The sequence below is a fragment of the Mercenaria mercenaria genome, chromosome 4 (genome assembly GCF_021730395.1).
Source record: "Mercenaria mercenaria strain notata chromosome 4, MADL_Memer_1, whole genome shotgun sequence".
Taxonomy (NCBI): Eukaryota; Metazoa; Mollusca; class Bivalvia; order Venerida; family Veneridae; genus Mercenaria; species Mercenaria mercenaria.
The window spans coordinates 64,607,450-64,620,150 of record NC_069364.1 but is presented as its reverse complement, the minus strand read 5'-3'; the positions used below and the strand labels follow the sequence as shown (position 1 = coordinate 64,620,150).

The 12,701-nt window shown below is 33.5% G+C and overlaps 1 pseudogene; it reads left to right on the top strand.

Moving 5' to 3' along the window:
* Positions 1-4: 4 nt before the first annotated feature.
* LOC123551978 (ultra-long-chain fatty acid omega-hydroxylase-like) overlaps positions 5-12,701 on the top strand; it is a 33,488-nt pseudogene continuing 20,791 nt past the window's right edge.

The window sequence follows — 12,701 nt, the reverse complement described above, 5'->3', positions numbered from 1 at the left end:
TTGGACTGGTCTATCATTCAGTTTGGGTAATACCATTTATTATTCGAAGACTTGTTCACTGAAAATTTACTGGCAGTGCAGACCATGATCAGACTGATCTTGGTCTGCACTGGTCGCAAGCCGCCAGCAAGCTAAAGGCTAACGCTGCGGGGTTTGCAGTGACATAAAAACATGAATGCACCAGTTCTCATACTTTTATTTAAAATTTGCCTTTTCTCATTCTTTTCTTTCTTACTGAAAATATATCGTTTATACACATTATTTAACCATTTTCCCTTGCAGTGATCGAGGACCGACTTTTTATAACGGTTATAACTATATGTTCTGACTTCACAAACTTGTGTTTTAAATAAATGTTCATGTTTTTGTGCGTTGGGCAATTAATTGGTATCAAACTAAATTTTACAAAAGGGAAACAGTTTTAAGAAACGCGCTGAAAAGTGAATCAGTAAAAAGAAACAGACAAACACACAGTTGGTGTAAAGACCGACTTTGATTTTCTTTCAGACACTTATTACCCTTTTTAAGCATGGTGATCCAAAACATTGTTAAAAAATAGAGTTATTGAACTCAACTTCAGTGGTTGTGTTTAATATTTCGTTTGCAAACCAGGCCTTTCAAATTTTATTCTATTTTTGACTGGTAGTGGCCCGAACGAGTTTAACGTAGTATAGTGTTGTAACAGAGTGCATTTTCTAGACAACTAATTAACTGTCATGGAAGGCGGATCAGTTTATGTATTCGATAAATTGACCCTCGTTATTCAAACTGGGTTTGTGATATGTGGAATTTATATCATATATCAATTTATCTCTTACTACAACTATGTACAACGAATGAAAAAATGTTTCAAGGGAGCAAAAGGGCCGGAGAAGTGTCATTGGTTGTTTGGTAGTTTAGTCTATGTAAGTACGGTGCTAGTTGTTTGATTCTGACATACTATTCATTTCAAGTTCATTTAAGATAACGAGGGAACACTTCTTTATATAGGTCAGTGTCTAATTTACATGTAGGTGAGAAAGCGCATATTTTCATTACTACTTCCTACCTTTATCAGAAGCTTAACCTTGAAATGTTATGATTTAAAAAAGTTGTTCGGCCTGTGTTAATATGGCATAAAATATGGTTGAAATATCTTAATCAATTTCTTTTTGATAATTTTATATCAAAATTACGAATCATGTCAAAAAACGCTTGATAGACTTCAATATACGTGCCGTGTTTCGCATGTTAAGCCATGTTTCAAATTACGTATATACCATTGATCTAGAAATACAATATGAGCCGTGCCATGGGAAAACCAACATAGTGGCTTTGCGACCAGCATGGATCCAGACCAGCCTGCGCATCCATGCAGTCTGGTCAGGATCTATGCTGTTTGCTTTCAAAGACTATTGTAATTAGAGAAACCATTAGCGAACAGCATGGATCCTGATCAGACTGCGCGGATGCGCAGGCTGGTCTGGATCCATGCTGGTCGCAAAGCCACTATGTTGGTTTTCCCATGGCGTGGCTCATACATATTTTTGCCAAAAAAAGAGATAAACTTAAGCCAACAAAGTGGTACACAACAGATATAGCCATATGAGAAAAAAATATATGAAACGAAACATGTTAGATGGGTCCAAAAAATAGAAGAGAAACAGTCCAGAAAAAAACAGAAACCCCCTGTCCTAGACAAAGGAGTAGGTCCACATCAACAAAAAGAAAAGTGATTTCTCCTGAGGAAAGTGTAAACTCTGAAAAGAAATATAGACAGTCAGGAGAGTCCAATAAGTTAGATCAAGATAAGAACAAGAAAGAGAGCATGGATTCAACTAACAGTAATATAAATATGAATGAGAGCTGTCACTGTGAAACTCCCAAATACAAAATATCCCCATGTTTCCTCACCCACCAATGTTTAACCTGGGATCTCCACATATGACACAACCCATTATGACCTCTCCAATGGGCTCAGCTGTAGTAAATGCTAGTTTATCAGACCATGATATAGTAAGAATAGCCTCTGTCATAAAAGAGGCTCTTAAAGAAGAAATAAAATTAATGGTCTGTGCAAAAGTTGAAGAAACAACAACAGAAATGAAATCAGAAATAGAGCATCTGAAAGCAGAAATATATGATCTGAAAATGTCAAATATAGAAATAGAAAGAAAACAAGATGAAGCAGAACAGTATAGCAGAAAAAACAGTGTCAGAATTGGTAATTATACTGAACAAAAAGATGAGAAAATAACTGAAATTGTCACAGCTGTTGCTCAGAAAGGTGGAGCAGATATAACTGCCAATGATATAGACAATGCACATAGAGTAGGTCCTCCTAAGAAAGACAAGACAAGATACATTATAGTTAAATTCACATCCTACAGAGCTAAAACAAAGTTCATTAAATGTAGAAAAGCCTTAAGAGAACAAAAGGAGAAAATTTATATAAATGAAGACTTAACAAAATGTAGATCTGACCTAGCATATGAAGCTAGGATGATGAAAAAAGATCCAACTACAAATGTCAAAGGAACATGGACCTATAATGGAAACATATACAAATGTATATTGAAACCAAGGCAGAAGAAACCATTAAAATAAACTGTAAAGCTGACCTCATAAAATATCAATAGAACCCAGAGGGTTTGTAAATCAGCCTGTTAACCAGGAAGTTATACACTATATTTGAATAAGTATATATACAGAAAAATATAAATGATGTGATAACATGGTTGTGTTTGATGCTGATGATTATGCTGATGATGACAATTTTGATGATTGTGATGATGGATATTAGTATAAAGAAATATATAAAAAAAGATTTAATTGTACATATCTGTATACTGAAATGATAGTGAATGTTGATGATAATAATGATGAGGAAGATGATATGGTGATGTTTGATGACAGTGATGTGATAACATGGTTGTGTTTGATGCTGATGATTATGTTGATGATGACAATGATGATGAGTGTGATTATAGATATTAGTATAAACAAATATATATATAAAAATGATTTAATTGTTCACATCTGTATACTGAAATGATAGTGATTGTTGTTGATGATAATGATAATGATAAGTGTATATTTTATTCGTAAGAATAAACTGCTGATTGTAAAAATGATGATGATGATAATGATGATGATAATGATGATGATAATGATGAAAACATACAAGCACATAGTGGTTAGTGGATAATTATGCATGTATAATCCTGTAATTATCTACAATTACATTACTGCTTGAAGGTGATCATGATGATGATGATGATGATGATGTTATAGCAGTGTTTAGTAATAATGATGATGTAACCAATCAATGTCAAGATCAAACTGCTGATTGTAAATACGATGATGATGGTGATGATGATGATGATGATGATAATGAGAAGAACATGTTTAGTGAATAATTATACATGCATAATAATGAAATTGTAAAAAATTAAATCGTGCTTGATGGTGATGATGATGGTGATATTGATGATGATGACAATGATGATTTAAGAAGATTATGATGCTAAGGTAGTGTTAATTGATGAAGAAGATAATGATAATGATCATGATGTTGTAATCAATAAATGTTTGTAAACTGCTAATTGTAAAGAGGATTTTGATGATGATGATGATGATAATGATGATAATATACAAGCACATATTGTTTAGTGAATAATTATGCATGCATAGTCATAAAATTGTATACAATTAGTTTCCTGCTTGATGGTTGTGATGATAATTATTATTATGATGTCATGGTTGTGCTTAATGATGATGAAATTAATGATAATGGTGATGATGGTGTGAATAATTATACATGCATACTAATGAACTTGTATACAATTAAATTGTTGTTATATGGTAATGATGATGATGATGATTAAAATGTTATGATAGTGTTTAATGATGCAAAAGAAAGATTATGATGATGATGGTGTGATGGATATATATTAAAAAGAACTTGATATATAAAGTAGATAGATATAAGTATATACATATATATCTTCTCATAATAAAACTTGTGGTTGATGATGATGATGATTATGCTCATAGGAAGTGTTTGATGATGATGCTGATGATGATGCTGGTTACAAAATGATGAAGGCTATAGTTAATGTAGATTAAAGCATAAGAATGAATCTTTTCTGCTTGATGATATGGCAGCATAATAATGAATAGTCGAATATGTATAAAAATGTTACTTAATAATGATAATGGATGTGTTTGATAAAAATAATAAATACATAGAATTTTATACAAGTATAAATAATCATTATCAGCTACATTACTTAGACAACATGAAAATTATAAATATAAAGTACTCTCACTTATACCGCATACTCTCTGTAAATATTCTCTAAGAGTAGCAACTGTTTAAGACTTTCGCCTGTGATTCATTATGAGAAATTTATTGCCATCTATGGAATATCATCTGCAAAAAGTTGATGTTGCAGGAAAGTTAATGCTGTTTTTGTTGAAGTGTATTCTTAATTACAAAATAACAAAATGAAATTTACTTAATATACATAAATTTTATCCATGGAAAACTTTATCCATACACAGTAACATTTCAAGCTAATCTAATCAATGTAGAAAATCATTTTGAAAATGATAAAAATTAGGTATAAGGATAAATTGTTGACTAACTATGACTACCTTAAACTTTTATATGACTCAGGATTACCTATGTTGTATAACATCCAAAAATAGTATTTTAAGTATATCCAAACACAATTGTACTAATGTCTGAAAAAATTTATTAACTTGAAATTTAAAAATCAAATAATTATTCTAATTATTTTAATGCTGACTATGAGTATATCACCTGTAGAAATGTCCATGTTGTTGTAGTTGCTGTTACTGTGTACTTTTAACCTCACTATGAGAACATGAAATTTAAATGTGTATGTATTTTTTATATACTTTTTACCTATGAAAAATCACCCATGTAAAGACCAGAATTCTTCTGCAACCAAATCACTTCTAAACTGATAGACATTAATAAAATTCTCTGACAAGTATTAGTAGCACATTTTGCTTTGTGATAGAACCATGCCACCTTTGTACCATATTGTAGCATGCACATTATTATTGTTGTTTATATTTTAATCATGATGATATTTGGTACACATGAAATTATGTTAATTTGTATATTAGTTTTAAAATCTAATTGTTGTTACTCCTGTGTATTTTAAGCTACATTATGCATGAAATTTACATACAGATTTTTCCTACAAGGGAATATCATACATAAAGATCTACAGATCAAACAAATTCATACCATGATTTTACTTCTGCTGCATGATACTATTATATAACTGCAGAATGAAAACTATTATTTTTGTGTACATTCCAATTATGTACAGTATGTATTAAATGCATACAGATGACACTATATGCTATTAGGTAAAGTTGTTTCCTTTTTATTCTAAATAATAGTCTCAGACAAGATTCTACATATTATGTGAGCAGAAAATGTTTATCAAGGTCATTACAAGTTATTTTATTTTTTAACTGTTGCTTTGAAGAATATATAGTATTTTTTGTACTTAACTTAAACCTACCAATATATGGATCAAAACAATGATTATGCTTGCAATTTGTTCATTTAAAATGGTTGTAAGATTTAAAAAGTATTATTTAAAAATAGGTCTGTTACACATACTGTCTCAATAATTGAATTCATATTTTAGAACACATGTAGTTTAACTAATCATTTGAAAGATAACAAAAAAAAAAATTCTAACAAATGTTACTTACTGAACAATATGCAGTAGCTGATTTTATGTCTTTGGTCCAGCATCCAGCATGGTAAATCAATTCCCTCACAATATATCTCTTCTAGTTTAATATCCAGTTCAAAATAACTTCATTTTTGCTTTATATTCTCATAACCCTTAATGAATTTAGTAAGGCAGCCAACACCAAGTGAAAACACCTGTATTTTATTTTCTCAATTTCAGCACAGTTCATGGAATGCACAAGTTATATCCCGAATATTTATTTTGTAATAATAGGACTAGAATTTAGTACATATTTTCCATGTAAAATTAACATAAAATGCCTTTCAAATACATCCCTAAGTCACAATTTAGTTATATTTACACGCTAGTAAAGTTTTCAATTCATAAACACGTGTTATAAACAATAATTATCCTGTAAATCGTGGAAGCCAATGAAATACACACGTATTATGCTTGCCCAAACTAAATGACCAATCAGATTTCACTATGTCCCATCGCTGTCAATCAAGTCTATATTAGGTATACATACGGGTGTCAAGGACATGTACACATTGTTGATATAGCACTAATTTGTTTACTATACAGTATCGAAAGGAAAAAGTGAATCTTGTCGTGAAGTTTACGTCACACACACAAACAAAAACGCGCACTTGCGATCTACTTATCTTACTTATCATTACTTTTCCTCGTCAATCTTTACTCCTACTTTATTTTCTTTCTCTTTCGATAGGTCACTTAAGATTATGGATTACTTCGCCCTATAGTATATTCTGTCCGGGTATAACTTAATGTCTGTAGATTTAATTTTATATAGGGCGAGGGTAGGACTTTTTGTTGGACTCCAGATGAAGACAAAGGGTCTAAGGCGCTTTACAACCTTTGAGCTGATAACGTGGATGGCTTTGATTCTCCTTCTAGCGGGCGATGTTCATGAGAACCCAGGACCTAGCTCAAACGGTAGCCAACCTTCTTCTTCACTGTCATCATCTTCCGTGTCATCTACTCTTGACATCCTTGATGGTTTTAAGAAGTCATTATCCTTCGTACATTATAATGTTCAGAGTTTTTTCCATAAACGAGATATATTACAAGGAGAACTCCAGCATTTCGATGTCATCTCTTTTACTGAAACCTGGTTGAGTAACGACACTGAGTCTGATTGTATCACGTTTGATAATTATGCTGCACCTTTCAGAAAGGACAGACCAGGTGATTCCCATGGCGGCGTTCTTGTGTATGTTAAAAGTCATATCCTTGCTCTCAGGAGAACTGATCTAGAGATTGCTGGAGTCGAATGTATATGGATTGAACTTAGAATCATGCATAAAATATTTCTTTATGGTACATTTTATCGCCCTCCAAACTCATCCCCCCTCCTTTTGTCAAACATAGAAAACTCAATTGGACTTGCCTTTGATACAAACATCAATAGTGTAATCGTCACAGGAGACTTTAATTTAGATATGTTAAAACCAGCAACATATAGAAAATTAAATGACATAGCATCACAATACAACATGATTCAGCTCATAAATGAACCAACTCATTTTACTGAAACATCTCACTCTCTTATTGACATTTTTCTAGTATCATCTGCATGTAGTGTTCACACATCTGGAGTAGGAGATCCCTTTCTTGACCAGAATCTTAGATTCCATTGTCCCGTCTATTGTTGTCTTAATTGCTCCAAACCTTATTCGAAAAAGTATAAGCGTAATATAAGGAAATTCGACCAGGGGGATTATGACAACCTGAGAAGAGAAGCAGCAATTATTAATTGGGACTCCCTAGCTGACGATGATATTAATATATATGTAGAAAATATTACTGATACAATTCTATCAATCTCTTAAAAGCACATTCCAAACAAAATAGCAACAATAAGACAATCAGACCCTGCATGGATGCATAACGACATAAGAAAACATATAAGAAAGAGAAAGAGAGCTTATGACAGGGCCAGACGAACCCAAAATGAACATCACTGGTACATTTACAAACAAATAAGGAACAAAACTACACAACTATTACGAAATGCAAAAGCACAACTTCCAGAAAAATTATCAAATAAACTAAAGACTGAAAATCTTAAAATATCCGACTATTGGAAGATACTAAAACAGTTTATATCAACATCCAAAAACACGTCAGTTCCACTATTAAATGACAATGGTACTCTTGTAACAGAAGATATAGATAAAGCAAACTTGCTTAACAATTTCTTTCAGTCTCAAACATTACTAGACGACAATAACAAAACCCTGCCACACATGCAAACAAATACAAATCATCCAACACTAGAGACAATTATCATCACAGAGGAAGAAGTAACAGAAACACTCAAATCATTTACAGTAGGTAAAGCTGCAGGACCTGACAACGTGAACAACAGAATCCTGAAGGAACTCTCTCAGGAACTCGCAAAACCACTCTGTCAACTTTTTAACATATCTATCAGCACTGGTCAAATGCCATCCAAATGGAAATTGGCACATGTATGTGCTGTTTTCAAGAAGAATGACCCACAGCTAATCTCAAACTACAGGCCTATATCACTTCTAAGCACAATCAGCAAAGTACTAGAAAAAATCATTCACAAGCATATTTTCAACTTCTTTTCAGCAAATAACACTATCTCAGCTCTCCAATCTGGATTTGTCCCAAATGACTCAACTACCAACCAACTAGTTTCTATATATAATACTTTTTGCCAAGCATTAGATGAAGGTAAAGAAGTCCGTGCAGTTTTTTGTGATATAGCCAAAGCTTTTGACCGTGTATGGCACAAAGGTCTCTTGTTCAAGCTGGAATCTGCCGGTGTATCTGGAAGCCTGTTAAAATGGTTTCGTGACTACTTATCTGAGAGAAAGCAGAAAGTTGTTCTTCCTGGAGGTTCTTCTGAAACAGTTTTTATCTCAGCAGGTGTGCCACAAGGTTCTATCCTTGGTCCTCTTCTTATCATCGTCTTTATTAATGACATTGTTCTCAATATCAGTTCAAATATCAGACTCTTTGCTGATGATACTAGCTTATACATTGTTGTTGACAACCCGATCACTGCAGCCGAAACCCTTAATTCAGACCTCATGAAAATAGACGAGTGGGCAAATGAGTGGCTTGTAGATTTTAACCCTAAAAAAACAGAATCACTTCTTATTTCTCGTAAGAATAACAAACCCCTGCATCCTCCTCTGTATATGCATGGTGTTCCAATCAACGAGGTGACGTCTCACAAACATCTTGGTGTTGTTTTTTCAAAAGATGGAAACTGGCGCGAACATGTAGATAGTATCAAAGAAAAGGCATGGAAAGGAATCAACATAATGAGAACCTTGAAATTTATTCTTGACCGCGAGTCTCTTGAAACTATCTATTTGTCCTTTAATCGGCCTCTCCTGGAGTATTCTGATGTCGTCTGGGATAATATAACCCAGCACGATGAATTTGAACTTGAGAAAATCCAACTTGAAGCATGCAGAATTATTACAGGAGCCACCAAACTTGTTTCTTTTGCCAATCTTTATAAAGAGACTGGCTTCCAACCCCCTAAAGTCAGAAGACAAAAATATAAACTCACTCTTTTCTACAAAATGAAAAATCATTTAACTCCACAGTATCTTTCTTCATTGGTACCTAACACTATAGGTTTCACAAACATCTGTATACAATCTTAGAAATGCCGGTGATTCCAGAAACCTGCTTTGTCACACACAGCTCTTTGCAAACTTCTTTCTTCCATCAACTGTTAGTGACTGGAACCAACTTCCTCTAGACCACAGAGATTCTCAAACATTGGGCATTTTCACAAGACGACTTTATTCAGATGTAACGAAAGTTCCAACTCATTATTATGTAGGTGAACGTAAATTCCAAATTCTTCATGGCAGACTTAGGACACATTGTAGTTCTCTCAATGAACATCTATTCTCTAAAAATATCGTAGACAGCCCACTGTGTGTATGTGGCGAGGTGGAAAGTACACACCATTTCTTTTTTAGCTGTCCTAATTATCAGAGAGAGCGCACAGAACTACTTAACTGATTAGGCCAATTGCCACTGTTACACTAAAAATACTGTTACATGGCGATTCCTCAATTCCAAGCAGACCTAACAACTCCATATTTCTCCATGTACATAAATATATACAGAAGACAAAGAGATTCGATATGTAATTCCTTTATTACCTTTTTCTTAAACACTAATAGCTGTAATACTAGCTTTGAATTCCAGGTTCTTTGTCAGTTTAGCCCTTCTTTATAGCTGTGACGAAAGTCCTAAAACTCCATGTGTCTTAAGTGACATTTCTGACCTATCGACCTCATTTCCTCTATTTTACTTCCTTTCTTCCTATCTTCTTAGATATTATTGCAGGATAAAGCATTTATAATTTAGAGTTAATTTCATATAAACATTTTAATTTTCTTATCCAAAAATCCTTTTTGTCAATCAACTTTAAAAATACAGTTGACACATTTTGTCAGATACCATACATAAACGAAGAAACTGCAAGCAGAACATTTATGATGGATTGTTTATATTGTTACCATTGAAATTGTATTAGTTATAGGGAGAGAGTTTTAAAAAAGCTTATAGCTTACTACTCAATCTTATATGTTTGTATATTTGAAAATTTAGTGTAACAGATTATCTCAATACAATACTGTTTAAACCAAAGAGATAAATGTTTACCATTTCACTGGTAAACAAACCACAACCAGCGACTATTATCCTTCATATGATATGCTGTAACGTTTAATGTAGGGATAATACATGTTTTTTGTGTATTAACGTCTGCAGAAGCCCGCGGGATTGTTTGTGACCGAGACCGAAGGTCGAGTTCACAAACATATCCCAAGCGCTTCTGCAGGCGTTAATACACAAAACAAACGTGTATTGTCGCTATTCTTGCATAAAAAAAACATTACACGACGACTAAATGCATTGTTTTCATATGTGATGATTTTACGATTCCGGTACATTTTTACAGTGTGGGGGATCACGTGACCCAAAATGGTGCGGAACACGGAAATCAACATGGCGGATTTTTTACTTTTTTATCAATTTTCAAAGGTAAGTAAAAACTACAGCAGGTATTTTACTTTTATTATAGCGCAGTCTATGCGCATTTTAATGCTCTTTCTAGCAATGTATGTGTCTTGTCTACGTTTCTTCTAGTTTCTGAGTTACCTTCGAGGTTCTGACCGAACCGAAGATAATTTTCTGTAAAAACGCAATGGTACGATACACGTAATTACTCTTTGCACACAAAAATCTATGTAATTTGCAGCTTTTCGTACTTGTTTCAATCTGTAACTGTTAGGTCTTTATCATATAGTAACCATGCACAGTGTTTCTTTATGATTTTTTCGTGATCGACAAACTATTGAAATGGTACGCGACACGTGCTATGATACGCAACACGTACTAACTGGCAGTGTGATATGCAACGCGTGCATGTTTCACCAACGGCGATTTTCTTCGAATTCGCGTCATAATTAATTTATTGAACTATTTCAAACGTGGTTTTCAGTTTTTAAGATCTTTCAGAAACACTGCAATCTTTATTTATGTTTAAACAGGTCAGCACGCTAAGACTTTCATGTTTCAAAATTACATAAAATCTATTAAATAAATCTTACTTCAAAATGGCGCAGGTGTTTAGTTTTCTAATCTTGTATAGTTTTCTTCTACAGAAATGGCAAAACCTAAGAAGAAACGGAGTCTGACACTTGGGAAAAAGAAGTTGATAAAGAAGCAAAACAAGAATATCAATATTAAACTAACTTTCCAATTGCCGCAATGCGCCAGGAATTCACCAGCGAGAAAACATACAAAAAGACTGCTTACGCCATCTGAATCCCCTGTACAACTTATATCCAGCAGACTGAAGAATAAAGTCATTTAGGTCACCTGTCGCTTCCAAAAAACAAACATACAATAACTCTCGATTAAAGTTAAAGTCTGCAAGATCACCTTTTGGACCTGTAGAGGGAAACAGTGATATGTACAGACGATGTAGAGCACTTCTTAAACACTGGATTGCAAGTGTGAAGAGCTGCATAATACAGACAATGTAATCCCCGTTGATGTAACTGATGAAGCAGTTAACGAAAATTTATTGTCAGATGTTTTCTCGGTATTATAAGAGGAAGATGGACTTGATGAAGTAATGATGAAATTTCTAAAATTGGTTAAAGATAAAAAATCCCACTGAAGAGTATAACATTTTTTTGTGGATGGAGGTTGTTTGTTGGTTTGGGTGCACTAATACAACACAAATGAGATACTCGAACAAAACTAAGATGTTTTGGAAACTTTGCTGGAGAATGTTTGGAGGACGGTTTATTCGTTTTATGAGCGGATACAAAAATAGGGAAGAGAACGTATTGGGAATGTCAGATCCAGGGTTGGCATCATCCTAAACATCTTTGATAAACTTTGCCGTACCAGATTTGCTAGTGTTTTTAACATTTAGTTACAAATAAGTTTTACAAAGCTGATTTTTTTTAATGAGAATTAAGTCACGTATCGTGCTATAATCATCTAAAATTTAAACTAATTATTGAACTCTAAATAAATGTTACTATATACCTTTCTGACGCATTTTGGTCGATAGTTTCGATAGTTTCTTCATGGAAACATTTAACAGAAAACGTTTTATTTTGCAGTATCATTGAAAAAAATACTACACTACAGTTTGTATATGGGGTCTGGTAAACCTACCCCCTTGGCCATGCCAACATTATCTGCTACCCCCTGTACAATATCTTTTAACGTTACGGCGCATCCCGAGACATTAAACAGTCATACAAAATAAGTAGTCTTCATCGGATCACGTTTTAAAAAGTTCACCCACCACACCATGTTTGCGAACTGGGTGAGCTTTAATATTATGTACGATTGTTAAATGTCTCGGGATGTACAATTCTGTACATGGGCGCAGCTAATATGGGGGTATGTTTTTCAGACCCCATG